At 46.9% G+C, this 13,107-nt stretch overlaps 1 protein-coding gene across 3 annotated transcripts in view; it reads right to left on the bottom strand.

Annotated features, from left to right (window-relative positions):
- Positions 1 to 13,107, bottom strand: part of STON1 (stonin 1) — a 54,726-nt gene that overhangs the window by 29,962 nt on the left and 11,657 nt on the right. Inside the window, exon 1 of one of the 3 annotated variants that reach the window (XM_090281269.1) lies at positions 10,124 to 10,378. The exons of 1 other annotated variant lie outside the window; for it this stretch is intronic. The gene's annotated coding sequence lies outside the window, so the exon portion shown is untranslated. Of the gene's footprint in view, positions 1 to 5,963; positions 6,122 to 10,123; positions 10,379 to 13,107 lie in introns of those variants that run through there. One more of the 3 variants, XM_090281268.1, reaches the window with a different exon arrangement.

The following is a 13,107-nucleotide window of genomic DNA, read 5'->3' as shown; positions in this document are numbered from 1 at the left end:
ACTTCATCAACCTGGCTCACACAGTTTACCCTGGTGATTTGCTAAGACTCTGCCACCCCCAACCCTTAAGCCCACCTAAGTTATTTCCAGTGACTTTTCCATATGAATGGCTTGTTTTGGTTCACAGTTCAGATTTTCCTAAATTCTCTCAAACAAACAGCATCCGGCCTCAGTGAGCCCTGCACCTCTCACTAAGTTGCCCCAGGTCTGGCACTACCAGCTGCCGGCCTTGGTTCACAGTTTGGCCTTGCCTGGGTACCTCCAAGCCCAGCACAAGAAGGAGCCTTCTGCAGATCACTTTGAAGCTTATGCTGTGAGACCCAGAACAGAACACAGGCGGTGGCTGACTTTGGAAATGTCAACGGCAATCAAGGCTTAACAACAATGGGAGGGTGTACACAGCCCACACAGTGGGCGCACCTTGAGTACCCAGCTTGGGTGATAGGGGAGGCTGTGCCACTGGACCCTACAGGACACCTACTACATTAGGCCATTCTACCAAGTCTGGGAGACTCAGCAGTCTACCTAATACATAGAGACAAACATAGGGAGGCTGCCAAAATGAGGAGACAATGATACGTGGCCCAAATGAAAGAACAGGACAAAACTCCAGAAAAAGAACTAAAGGAAATGGAGACAAGCACTCTACTAGATGCAGAGTTCAAAACACTGGTTATAAGGCTGCTCAATAAACTTAGTGAAAACCTCAACAGCATAAAAAAGATCCAGTCAGAAACAAAGGATACACTATCAAAATAAAGAACAATTTACAGGAAATCAACAGCACAGTGGATGAAGCTGAAAATCAAATCAGCAATCTGCAATATAAGGAAGCAAAAAAAAAAAAAAAAAAACAATCAGAACAGCAAGGGGAAAAAAGAATTTAAAAAAATGAGGATAGTGTAAGGTCCCTCTGGGACAACTTCAAGGCTACCAACATTTGCATCATGAAGGTGCCAGTAGTAGAAGAGAGCAAGAAATTGAAAACCTAGTTAAAAAAATAACCACAGAAAACTTCCCTAACTTGATGAAGTAAAAAGACATACAAGTGCAAAAAGCACAGAAAATCCCAAACTAGATGAACCCAAAGAGGCCCATACCAAGACATATTATGATTAAATGCCAAAGGTTAAATACAAAAAGAGAATCTTAAAAACAGCAAGAGAAAAGAGGGACCCAAAAAACACAGAATTTATTTATTAAAAATTGTGTGGTTAAACTTCAGTCACCTTCAAAGTACTCTCCATTTGATGCAATACATCTATAGAGAAGGTTTTTCCACTGCTCAAAACGGTTTTTGAACTTGTCGATTTTGATGCCTTTTAGTGCTTCTGACATTTTTTGTTTCACCTGCTTCACATCGGCAAAATGTTTCCTTTAAGAAATTTTTCCATCCAGGGAAACAAACAAAAAAAAGTCACTCAGGGTTAGACTGGGTAAATAGAGAGGGTGGGGCATGGGAGTCATGCCGTTTGTAGTCTAAAACTGCTGAACACAGCACAGTGAGAGCAGGTGCGCTCGTATATCACCAATCATGAAATGGGAAATTGCTGAAAGAGCCTTAAAAAAAAAAATTAACTGAAGCTGAACACAGCCTCTCACAACAACGCCAGCTGGTACACTGATACAGATGAGTTCCTAGAACACTCACCTGTCAGGCGAAGTCTGTTCTAGAAGGGGTCCACTCTCCAAAAGATAATTCCAGTTTTCTTGGGGAACCCTTTGTAGTTACCTAAAAGGGAGCTCCCATAAGACTGTCAACTAATTTCACAGAAGAAACTTTTCAGAGATTCGCAAGAAATATTCAAAGTGGTGAAAAGCAAGGACCAACAACCAAGATTACTCTACCCAGCAAAGCTATCATTTAGAGCCAAAAGACAGATAAAGAACTTCCCAGCCAAGAAAAAGCTAAAGGAGTTCATCATCACCAAACCAGTATTACATAAAATGTTAAAGGATCTTCTTGAAGAAGAACAACAACAAAAAATGAATAAAATGGCAATAAATACATATCAACAAGTGAATCTAAAAAACAAAATAAGTAAACAAGTAGAACAGAAACAGAATCACAGATGCAGAGAACATTTTGATGGTTACCAGCTGGGAGGGAGGTTGAGGGCATGGGCAAAAAGGTGAAGGGATTAGGAAGAACAAATTGGTAGTTACAGAATAGTCATGGGGATGTAAAGTCGTCGTCGGCAGCCGTCCGTCTCGAGAGACGATGGTGTAGCTTCTTAAAGTACAGCACAGGGAACAGAGTAACCAAAAAACCATATACGCACGATGCATGGACATGGATAATTGTGCAGGGATTGCCTGTGAGGGTGGGGTGAGGGTGGAGGTGGGCAAAGGGGGAAAATTCGGACAAGTGTAAATAGCATAAACAGTAAAACTTATAAGAAGTGACATAGTCCTTTTCTACTTATGGCTGACATGTAAGGTGAAAATCTCAAAGCCTGGGACCATGCTCATCACCACAACCCTAACTCTGCATCATCTATACCACTGGCTCTCAGTTGGAGTGATTTCACTCCCAGGAGACATTTGGTTGTGTTTGGAGACATTTTTAGTTGTCACTACTGGGGGTATGATGTGCTACTGGCATCTAGGGCATCATCGGCAGCCGTCCGTCTCGAGAGACGATGGCGTAGCTTCTTGAGAGTCTATCTGCACCGCCGAGAATGGCTGTGCAGTCCGACTCGGGAGTGACAATCCCTGCCGCACTTGTTACAGGTGAAGGCAGATGGCTGTTGCTGCTGCTGTTGACGCTGCTTCCGCCTCGATCTTTTCTGGACCGCCTCCTCGTTGCGCGCAGCCTCTGCGCATGACGTACCTTGCCTGACCGCGAGCCTCCAGGCTAGGCGGTCGTCTGCTTGAACTTCCCATGTGTTGAGATTGATGGAGCATTGTGTCATGTCCTTTTTGCAGATGTCTTTGAACCGCAGTTTTGGGCGCCCTGTCATCCTCTGGCCTTCTGCTAGCTCGCCGTAGAGGAGGTCTTTGGGAATACGGCCTGCATCCATTCTTTTGACATGGCCGAGCCACCTGAGGCGTCTCTCACTAAGAACTGCATGCAAACTGCTCATATTGGCTCGCTTCAGCACCTCGGTGTTGGGAACCTTATCCTGCCAGGCGACATGCAGGACGCGTCGCAGGCACCTCATGTGGAAGCTGTTGAGTTTCCTTTCGTGCCTTGCGTAGGTGGTCCACGTCTCGCTGCCATAAAGGAGAGTGCTGAGTACGCAGGCTTGGTAGATGCGCAGTCTGGTTTTCTCAGTGAGGCTGGAATTGTTCCACGCTCGCCGGTTCAGTCTGGCCATAACTGTGGCTGCCCTGGCGATTCTCCGGTTGACCTCCGAGTCAACTGACAGAGAGCTCGAGATGGTGGACCCGAGGTAAGTGAAGTCGTTGACAACCTCCAGGGTGTATCCGTCGATGGTGATGCATGGGGGAGTCCCCGTGCCTTGAGCCATAACATTCGTCTTCGTCAGGCTGATGGCTAGTCCGAACTCCTTGCATGCGTGGGAAAGGCAAGTGACTAGCTGCTGGAGTCCCTCTTCGGAGTGTGATGTCAAAGCTGCGTCGTCGGCGAAGAGCATCTCACGGATGAGCACCTCTTTGACTTTGGTCTTGGCTCGTAGACGGGCCAGGTTGTAGAGCTTGCCATCGGATCTGGTGTGAATGAAGACACCCTCGCTGCAGTCCTTAAAGGCGTATTGGAGGAGCATGGAGAAGAAGATTCCGAACAGCGTAGGCGCGAGGACGCAGCCCTGCTTTACTCCGCTGCTGACTGGGAAGGCCTCAGAGGTTGCACCGTTGTAGGACACCATGCTGTGCATGTTGTCGTGAAAGGACATGACCACAGCAAGCAGATGTGGTGGACAGCCAATCTTCCGTAGCAAGCTGAAGAGTCCGCTTCGACTGACCAGATCAAACGCCTTCGTGAGGTCAATAAAGGCGAGGTAGAGTGGTTTATGCTGCTCGTGACACTTCTCCTGCAGCTGGCGTAGGGAGAAGATCATGTCCACTGTTGAGCGGCCAGCTCTGAAGCCACACTGGGACTCTGGGTAGACGCGGGAAGCAAGGGTCTGCAGGCGGGCAAGAGCGACCCGGGCGAATACTTTGCCGACGACGCTGAGGAGAGAGATGCCCCGGTAGTTGTTGCAGTCGCTGCGGTCTCCTTTGTTCTTGTACATGGTGATAATGTTGGCGTCTCTCATATCCTGGGGGATGTAACCCTCCTTCCAGCAGAGACAGAGTAGATGGTGGAGCGGCTGTAGCAGGACTGGTTTCCCAGTCTTTAGGATTTCTGGAGGGATTCCGTCGCTTCCTGGTGCTTTCCCGCAAGCGAGGCGGTCGATGGCTTTGCCGAGCTCTGCCGCAGTAGGTGGGGTGTCTAGCTCCTCCATGACTGGTAGGTCTGGGATGGCGTTAAGAGCAGTGTCTGTTACGGTGTTCCTCGTTGCGTACAGCTCGAGGTAGTGCTCGGTCCACCGCCGCATTTGCTGTTCCTGGTCAGTGATGACCTCACCTAGGGCATAGAGGCTAGAATACCACTAAACATCCTACAATGTACAAGACAACCCCCACACGAAGGATTATTCAGCCCACAATATCTCTGGCACCAAGGATGAGAAATCCTGCTCTCTGTTGAGAAAGCCAGTGAGCTGAGTGTGCCAAACAGAGGGTCCACCTGAAACCGGAAAAGCCAGTGTTCATGCTGCCTGTCACTACCAGAATCAATAAGTAGAGACAAGGATCGAATCTTTATGGGACTTTATTCAGATGACTGATGATCTGAGAAAACAGCGAGTTATGCAACCTCAAAAAGCTGTCTGAACATCATTTCAAGCGGAACTTTTTATAAGGAGAAGAAAGGGTAGGTAAGGGGTTAGGAAAAAGGTTAATTGCATAAGAGCTGCAGTTGGTTGACAATTTTCCTAGTACTTCTTTATCTGTTGATCAACAATTCTTTATCTATATCACTGGCTTTCCTCCCTGGAACACAATGGCTCAAAAACCAGCTCTATCACTTGCAGACCTCCTGGGACACAAAGGTTGAATTGCTTGTCAACCTCCTGGAGTCACATGGTCATACATTCCAGTTCCGGGAATAACAGCCACAAGCATTAATCACTTAAGCCTATCAGCTAAAGCTAAAATCTTTAACTCTTGAGTTCCCTTATCACACCCTTATGAATGGGTCTACTTTGTAGACAATAAAGTGGAGGCATAAGTTCAGTGATTTGCATGTGGTGGTGCCCCCAGAAAAAGGTACTGACAGAATTGAACCCTGTCTCAGGCTCAAATCTCTTATTCTTCCCACTAAACCACAATGACTACCAGGGTGAGAATCACAACAGAAGAGAGTGCAGATAAAGGAATATTTTAAAAGATATGACAGGACTCGGATACCAAAAGTGATCTAGAAAACATGGGAAAAGGGGGAGTCTGGCATCTAGAAAAGAGACATAGGAGAGGCAGGAAGAGGAGCAGATCAGTCACAGGTTCGTCGGGTCTCAAGTACATCCCAGTGAAAATATCTAGCAAGAAGCTAAAACATGAAACCGTGTCTGGAGAGAAAACCATAGCTACCCATGTCCAGCTGGGGGTCTTTATTCAGCTAGATGAAAGCTGAATACAGGGGAGAATGGGAGCGGCCGTAAGACACCCAAAGCTAAGGACCCTGTCATTTTGCAGGAAGAAGAAAAGGAGAAAGTAAGAAGTCAAGCCAAAAAAGCCAAGGGGAAACCAGGAAGCAGGGTCCCCCAAGGCAAGAAGGAGTGTCCTCAGGTCCCTTAAAGAGCTGAGGGTGCTGGGACCCACAGACAGAGGCCAGGGTCAGCTGTCCATATCTTGACAACTCCATTCCTACCTCAGCTCCTGGGTTTCTGCTGCTCTGGGGCTGTGTTGTTTCCCAGCAGACGGGCTTCTGGCAGCCCTAGGAGCAGCCTGCCTCTTACCTTCTGGTCTCTGGAGCATAGAAGGGTCCCAGGGCTTCCCACTCTCGGAAAAATCCAGCCCACCCCGCCTGGGGCAGGGCGGGGGAGGGAGGCAGACAAGTGAGCCTTCGTGTAGGCTGAGGGGCTGCAAACAAGGCCCGCTTTCAGGGAGGTCTTCTGGTATTTATATTCCCGTGGGCTCTCTCTCTCCTGTGGGAAGAGCAAGGCACTGAGAGAAAGAAATGAGAAGGCATTATCTCTGTAGGGACCCCTGAGGCTGGGCTGGGGTGCACAGCCCTGTGGTTATTAGATGGCAGCTCCTGAATTTTGATTCCAAATTCTCAGAGGAAACTATGAAAAAGACGTGGGATAGTTAGCTGAAGCCGCCTGGCTCAGATCACACATCTTAAATATGCAAATCTCCTCCTTCCCTTCTCTGCAGGCCCAGGGCCCTCCTGAAGATAAGCAGCAGAAAGTCCTGGAAATTTAAAGAACTAGAAATCTCTCTCTCTGGATTTAAATATTTATTGGGGGGGGGGGACCAAAATTGGCCAATTTGCTATGAAAAGTAATTTATCTTAATTACAGTGTAATTGCTTTTAGTGTTTTGAGAGAAGGCAGTAGCTAAATGGCCCAGAAAGAATATTTAACGCTTTAAAATGTGATTCCTGCCCACACATTAATGGTGCTGCGTGGAAATTGGAATGGTGTGTATGTAAAGTTAAGGACCAAGATCCCAGGAAAAAGCCCCAAGATCTTCACCTTTGGATGCTGGGTTTTGGGGAATGTCTTCTAAATGTTCTGCTACAAATTCTTGTATAACACACTGGCTGCTCTTCATTCAGCCAATAGTCACGTTGTCTTCTACGTGTGGGGTCCTGAGCTAAGCACCACGTACACCACAGAAACAAGTAAGACCTGATTCACTGGTCATGTGGGGGGAAAAGAAGCGCTGAAAAGTTAGACGGTGTGTAAATCCCAGCCCTGACACCAACTTACTCAGCAACACAGGGCATGTTACTTTAATTCTGTGAGCCTCAGTTTCCTCAGGTGTGAGACAAAGACAATAATAGTTAACTTTTCGGATTTGTTGAGGGCTAAACTGTGTACCCCAAAAGTCAGCCCTAGCTCCCAGTGCTTCGGAATGTGACTATATTTAGAGGTAGGGCCTCTAAAGAGCTGTATAAGTTAAAATGAGGCCATTAGGCTAGGCCCTGAGCCAATCTGACTGGTATCCTTATAAGAAGGGGTTCAGATACACAGAGAGACACTAGAGAGGTGAACACACACAGAAAAGGCTGTGTAAGGGCACAGTGAGAAGGTGACTATCTGCAAGCCCAGGAGAGAGGCCTCCAAAGAAACCAGACCTGCCAACACCTTGATCTTGGACTTCTAGCCTCCAGAATTGTGAGAAGCACATTTCTGTTGGTGAGTCACCCAGTCTGGTATTCAGTTAAGGCAGCAAACTGAGACAGGGTGTTGCGCATCCTAAGTAACATCTGTAAAGAGGCAGATGCAGGGGGAGAGCATAAATAGAGGTGCTTGTTACTATAGAGTCCTGCTCCTAAGGTGCTTAAAACCTAGTAGAAGAGACCACAGGAAACGACAAATGACAGACTAATGTGCTGTCTCCTGTGCAAAGAGGACAGCCCTGGCTCAGGAGTAGGGCGGCTACCTGGGGAGGGGGCATTGGCTTGGGGAGAGACATGGGGCAATAGATGAGACATTAGTGATCACACCCTCTGCTCATATTTCTGTTATTTGGGTTACATGCCAGTTAACACCAGCATAAGAGAAGTTCTCCTGTCTGGCTTCATCCCTTCCACTAAGAGAACACAATATCCAGTTTCGCAGGCACTGATCATCGCTCAACAGGTCTCCTCTCTGGCTGCCCAGACTGGGCAACAAGCCACAGAAACCACCTCAGATCAGCTGTGTGCATATCCCAAATCAAGTGCATTTTGGGTCGTCCGTAGGCAGCCCTAAGCTGTTGCTGACAACCAGGTTCACCTGGAAATGTCCACATCATTGTGAATACGGAGGCAGGAACCACTGGCTTCCAGAGAACGAAAGCACTGGCTTTGAGTCTAGCCATTCCTGGAAATTCCATGAACGTACATGTGTATAAATATGTAACAACTTGAGCAATTCCAACAATATGGAAAGATTTTAAAAATCACTTATGAAGGTCCTATTTACAAACCAAGTATAGAATATCAACATTTACTTGGACTCTTAAGTCTCAAATGCAGATATCACACACAAAAATAATATTTGTATCTCTTAAGTCCAGAAGGAGTGAGTGCAGAATAGTTGGGAATTTCATTGCATTTCGAAAGCCACTAAAGGCTTTAACAAAGAATTTTGCACTTTTAGCAAAGTCTGATTAGAAATGTGTTTAAGTAGATGCAAATGAATGGATTTGCCAAATGGCATTCTCAGCTTATATTTAAACACACAGATCTCTAAGTCTCAACCTGCGGCAATTGAGCCTACAGCAGACTCACTTCCTTTATCCCAACTCTGAGTCTACATTTAAATGAGTAAATTCTCAGCCTCCTCATGGAGCATCCCAGGTGCCTCTGCAGCTCTGCCCAGCAAGGCCCACAAACTCCAAACTCCAGACAGATCCAGCGAGGCCTCTAAGATACTGGCAGGTCTCCATTGAATACCACTCAGGGCTCTGCTCTCTCACCACGCCCATCTCTCCACCAGACCTTCGTACTACTGCTCACAGCACACAAGGGTCCCTCTGGGTGAGGTTCCACAGCTGTTTGCCCAGCCTAGGGGCCAGGAGGTCAGTGTTTGGGAGGTTTTCCTCCAGCTCTCTCTGGCTCTGTATATTAAAAAAGAATGTCACTGCTAGCAAGTTTCCAAGGGCCCTTCAAACTAACAATGTAGGATGAACTCTCCTAAAAGGGGTGTGCAAAGTCTATGGCTGCCTGAAGACTTTCCTACTTAAACTCTTTAGGACTCCTGCAATCATGCTTCAGGCTGGAAGTTTACTGAAATGTCACCTAGTCCCCCCTCCATTGAGAGAGAGGCTCCGTTTCTCACCCCCTTGAATCTGGGGGGCGTGGGGGGGCCTGTCACTGCTCTGATGGCTACAATGTGGCAGAAGGGACACTGACAATTCTGGGCATAGGACTGAACTGTCCTAGAAGCTGCCATTTCCTGCGTGTCAGAGCCCTGGGCCACCGAAGAAGAAAGCCAAGTTGGACAAAGAAGCCACTCAGAGGCGCCAACTTGGACATCAGCTGATTGAGCTTTCAGTGGTTCCAACCCCAGTGGCCATCTGACTAACATGACATGAGCGACCCTGAGCAGGAACCACCCATCTAATACCAGTCAACCCACAGAACCAGCAAAGATAATATTAAATTGTGGTTTTAAGCCTCTACGTTTTTTGTGCATGTGGTAAAATATACGTAAAGATAAAATTTACCTTTTAGCCATTTTTAAGTTCACGGATCTGTGGCATTAAGTGCACTCACATTATCGTGCAACTACCACCACCCTCCGTCCCCAGAACATTCATGTCCCCAAACTGAAACTGTGTTCCCATTAAACACTAGCTCTCCCTTCCCTTCCCCTGCCCCCTGGCAACCACAGTTCTACTCTGTGTTTCTATGAATCTGACTACTCTAACTACCTCCAATAAATGGAGTCATTCAATATTTGAACCTTTGTGACTGGCTTATTTCAGTTAGCATAATGTAACCAAGATTCACCCATGCTGAAGCATGTGCCAGAATTTCCTTTCTTTTTAAGGCTGAAATGTTCCATTGTGCATGTATACCATATTCTGTTCATTCATTCACCCATCGATGAAAACCTCTACATTTGGAGATGCTGTTCTAGAGCACTGTATTATTGGAGCAGTGGGCAATGTGGCCCTGAGACAGCAGCAAGGCCCCCAAGGCAAATGTCAGGGCCTGGTGAGTCTGGCAGAAACAGAGAGCGCCAGGGCGATAACCCCGAGTAGGTGACCGGCCAGTGATCTAGGCTGGAGTTCCCAATAGCACTTTTGACACCCAGCTGGGTGTTTCCTGAGGTCTCCATTCTAGGCTTGGAGCAACCCCAGGACAGGGACTGGAAGGATCTTATTCATGCCTGGGTGCACTACCCTGGCACAAGCTCACAGGCCCAAAAAATATTTGACGAATGAGTGAAAAATGTACCTGACACTGAAGCCCGGTTCTGACTCATCCCAGAGTTCCTCACAGGCTCCTTGCAGGACATAAACTGTGCCAAGGGAAGCACAAAGGGCAGCTGCTTCCTGCTGGAAAGGAAAGAAGGAGGCAACAGCAGCAGGATAGCTGGATGGGGAAAAATTTACGGCCAGGCCTAGGCTTCCCAGGGAGCTCAGAATCTGTGTCGACGCGCCCACCCCAACGGAGGCAGCCCAGCACAGGCCTCCTCTGGAGGTGAGGAAGTCCCATTAGGATGGGTGTGCCAGCCATCAGGCTAAGCCAACACGATGCGGCCTCTTGGGCATCAGCCTTGCTCAGCTTTTTGGGCCGAATTCCCAGGGCTCAGGGTGACAGAGCCTCATGCACCCACTACAGGGGCACAGGCAGGGCTGAGAGGGGATCAACTCGTGGTCATAGTACAAGCTGTGGGACGTATGAAAGCTGTGAACTGAGACACATTTGAGTTCTGGAACCTTTGGGACAGCAACCTTCCTTCTCTGCAGGAGGACCCAGGTTGGTTGCCCTATGACCCCAGCCCTCTTACCCATAACCACTCTACCATGGAAACCCAACCCATTTTTCCTGCTGCTCTGCTCCACTCGGCTTCACAACTAGGATTCCCAACCCAGGTCAAGATGCACCAGAGCATGGACGTTAATTCCAAATCTACAGAGGACTTGTTCCTGGTTGACTTAAAGAATGAATGCCAGCCATGCAAATGCCCACTTGAATTTTAACAAAAAGGGCTCAAGTTGTGTTTCAACTCTTAAGTTTAGGTTTTTCAGCCTCTAAAGATGAAGTAAAAAAGTAATATCTCCAAAGGCATTTTCCTCTGTTCCTCTTCAAAGCGTATACCTTGACAGTTAGGAACTGCGTACCATACGGGAAGCAGTTAGAAGCACCAGTGAAAGAACTCAGAACAGACTGACAGTGACCAGAGGGGAGGGAGGACAGGGATAATCGGGAAGACGGGGAAGGGTGTAGTCAAGGAACAGGTATGGGCATGGACAACAGGGTGGGGACTGACTCTGGGAGCAGAGTAGGGGAGAGCAACAGGGGAAAAATTGGGAGAACTGTAAAAGAACAACAGTAAAAAAAGGAAAAAGGAAAAAGAAAAAGAACTCAGGAAACAAAGATTTGGAACTTGGCTCAGCTTCTAAGTAACTGTGGGACTTTGAGCAAACCAATTACCTACCCTCTTTGGGCCTTGGTTTCCTAATCCATAAATAGAGGAAAATACTTTGTATTCCAACTGTTTATGTACATTAATAAAATAAATATATGAGATGATATAGAGATACACACACATATATGAGGTCCTCATAAGAAAACCTATAAATATGTTAGAGACTGACTTATGTTCAATAGGTGCTTGCTGATATTTGCTGAATAAATGGATAAACAACCCGATTATAACAAGACTTATAACATGTGTCCCTCTCCATACTTCAGAATCCCCAACTTGTGTATCTACTAGATCTTAAAATGCCACCTCTCTCTCCAGGAGGCTGAAATGAGCTTGCCCATGTCTTACCAACTAACTCACCAAGCCTGCACACTTCCCTTCCATCTGGCCTTATATTCTCCCAGACTGCTGGAGCTGGTCTGACTTCCAGGGTCAGAACATGCCCCACTGCCCCTCCCTAGCCCCTGGCCCAGCTCCCACCTTCAAATATGGCATGAGACTGCTTCTTGGGACAACTGCCAAGCCCAGAATGCTAGGTCTCCATTTCCTTGATACCAGATAGAAACAACCATTCCCCTTTGTTTGTTTTCCTGCAGCATGGACCAAATGGAAGATTTATGGACCAGGAGCTAGTATGTCTGCTCAGGGCCTCCCCCACCCATGACCTTCACCTGCAAAATGAGACTCACATGGGCTCTTCCACCTCGAACAGCTCTGGGGAACATCACATCAAAGTGATGAACTCAAAAGTTTCTTTGAAAAATAGGAAGCACTCCATAAATTCCTTTGCTCTCATCACTCTTGTTAGTTTATTTCAGAGTGATTTCAAATTATGATCTCCAGAGGCCTTGTATGGCCCCTGGGTAAATTCTTTTATGGTACAATCACCACGCACAGAGAGAAAAGCTTGATGATCTCTGTGACACCAGTGTTATGAGTAAATGCATGTGATCTTCAGGACAGGGGCCAGGAGGGAAGTCAGGAAACCTTGGCTCTGCCAGTAAATTAAGCGCATCACTTAACCTCTGGGCATTTTTCTTCATAAACACAATGGAGCTGACAAGCCACTCGCATTCCTATTCACCAGGATACCAGGAAGGCAAAAAATTTGAAAAGAAAAACACTGAAAAAGAAAAACAAGTAGAAATGTAGTATTCAGTGAGCATGAAGAGTTAGGAAAGGAGATGAACAAGAAAACTGAAAGGGGAAAAGAAACAAATAAAAGAGAAAGAGAGAGCATTTGGGGTGAGATGTGACGCTCTTTAGAAGGCAAGGATGGAATGCCATGGAAGTTCCCCGTATAGAAGAAGTCCCCCAAGCCTGAAAGGCACAGTCTAGATTAGAAGATTTACTGCAAACGCATGGGAAGTTCAGCTCCAGTGGAGAAAAGTATATAAAAGGAAATAAAGTCTGTCCATCACCTGAGGTGGCAATGAGCACATACCAGTGGAACCAAGACTCCCTGCTGTTTGCTTTTACAGCTCAGCTCAGAGCAAGATAGTTGAGGAATTAATAGGTCCACTATCTGTAAAAATTGTGTAATGTCTGTAGAGAGGCCCTGGGCAGGCCACACCCTGGCCAATGAGGTCCAATTCATGGTGCTCCACTTGAAGGGAAACATTCAAAGACTAAAGAGTTCCCGAAGTGTAACCACACAGAAACTCCATTTCTTTAACATGACTCTTTCTCCTTTCAGTCTGTCCACTTCCTTAATCACTAATCCCTTAGGACATCAGCTTCTGGTCAATATCAAACTGTCTCAACAACAAAGCCTCAGGTCTGTTGA

Source organism: Furipterus horrens, unplaced genomic scaffold (assembly GCF_987537825.1).
Source record: "Furipterus horrens unplaced genomic scaffold, mFurHor1.1.pri manual_scaffold_6, whole genome shotgun sequence".
Taxonomy (NCBI): domain Eukaryota; kingdom Metazoa; phylum Chordata; class Mammalia; order Chiroptera; family Furipteridae; genus Furipterus; species Furipterus horrens.
Note: the sequence above shows the minus strand (reverse complement) of the source record. Positions and strands in the feature narration are given on the sequence as shown.